A 1,626-nucleotide genomic window follows, 5' to 3' on the forward strand; every position below is an offset into this window, starting at 1 on the left:
CATCTCAGAGGCCACACATCTCAAACTGCTAGTCAGGCGCCTTGCAGCAGATGGGAAGAACTTCTGGGGCTCCTAATCTGCTTTACCTGGGGTCTACTCTGCATGGACATGCTTGGAATGTTTCTATTGGATTGTCTCTCCATGAATATGCAGTAGGACCATTTAAAAACTACTACTTCCTCAATTGAAAAACTAAAAACTGAAGTTTCAAATATTCCTGCCAGACAGACCTGGGTTCTCATCTCAGTTCTGCTAATTATTAAATTTGTAGCCTAAAGTAACAAATTCTCTGAGTATTACCTTCCCTATTTACAAAGTGGGATGATACTAATGGAAATATTTTGAAGAATAAATAATATTTAAAATGCTTAGGAAAGACTGACACTCTTAGAAGGTTCTCAGTCCAGCTGGGAACCAAGCAATCACATACACCATCCTTTCTCCCTACTCACTGCGGTTATAACTGATATTCCAGGCATATATTTCATTCCTCAAAGACTTTGGTACCTGGTTTAGAGCATCCCTCTCTATAAAGTCCACCATCATGTTGGATGCTTCACCTCTACATGTATAAATTCATTCAACACCCTGACCATTCTATGTCATGCCATCTCACGTCTAGTGACCCCTTCCACTCCATCTGAGACAATCTGTCTTGCACCATACTCTACATTTTTCTGTTAACCATAACTATTCTATTTCCAAAACCATATATTTATGAATTCCATTCAAGCCATAATTTCCTATTTTTCCAGTTTGCCTCTTCAACTATCCCCAAAGCAACAACCAGTTCATTAATTCCTCATTATACCCCCTTTCCTATTTTCCTTATTTTAGTCTCCATGATCAATTATTTAAAATACTCAATGATACTCAAACTCCATTGTTTCTCTGCTTTTTTTCATTACACTTTTCAGGCAAATCTCTGTCTTCATTTGTAGAACTTCATCTACTGTCTCTATGACTATAATCTGACAGTCAAGTATGATTGGTTAAAATCATACTATAAGGAAGAGTTTAGTAAGATATCCATGATTTAAAGAAAAACCAGGTCTCTTGTGGAGCCAAGAAGCCTACATCACTCAGCACCCTGTCACTAACAAGTAGGCTCCTCAATAGGCGAGTCTTCCCTCTCACTTGCTACTGTATCCTGAGGGCAGAACAACGTCCAGCTCAACCAATGTGTGTTGACTGACTGACCGACCAGCCTAAAGTGGGCCTTCATTAACCAAGCAACCTTACAGCTTCTACTGATTTACTCAGTTTCCTGCTTGCTGATAAGCCTAACTGAGTTGCCCTCCCCCCTCTCCAAACTTCCACCTAACCTCTGAACTTTCCTCCAATCCAGCTCCCTCTCCCAGTCATCTCTTTGATGACTCTCAGCAGAAATCATTTCTTTGTACTTCACAAAGAAACCAGAAGTTGCCAGACACAGGCCAGAGTCCTTCAACTTTGTTACAAAATCTAGAAACCATCTTCCCTTCTCTCACTATAGAGGAGCTGTCTTTTCCTCTTGGTCAGGGTCAGTTCTCCCAACTATAAGGTGTATGCCCTCTTTCCCACCTTCTCAGAAATCTTACACCCACACAGAGTTCATTTGCTTTTTTTATGTTCTCTCTCTCTCTC

This window comes from Hippopotamus amphibius, chromosome 1 (genome assembly GCF_030028045.1).
Source record: "Hippopotamus amphibius kiboko isolate mHipAmp2 chromosome 1, mHipAmp2.hap2, whole genome shotgun sequence".
Classification (NCBI taxonomy): Eukaryota; Metazoa; Chordata; class Mammalia; order Artiodactyla; family Hippopotamidae; genus Hippopotamus; species Hippopotamus amphibius.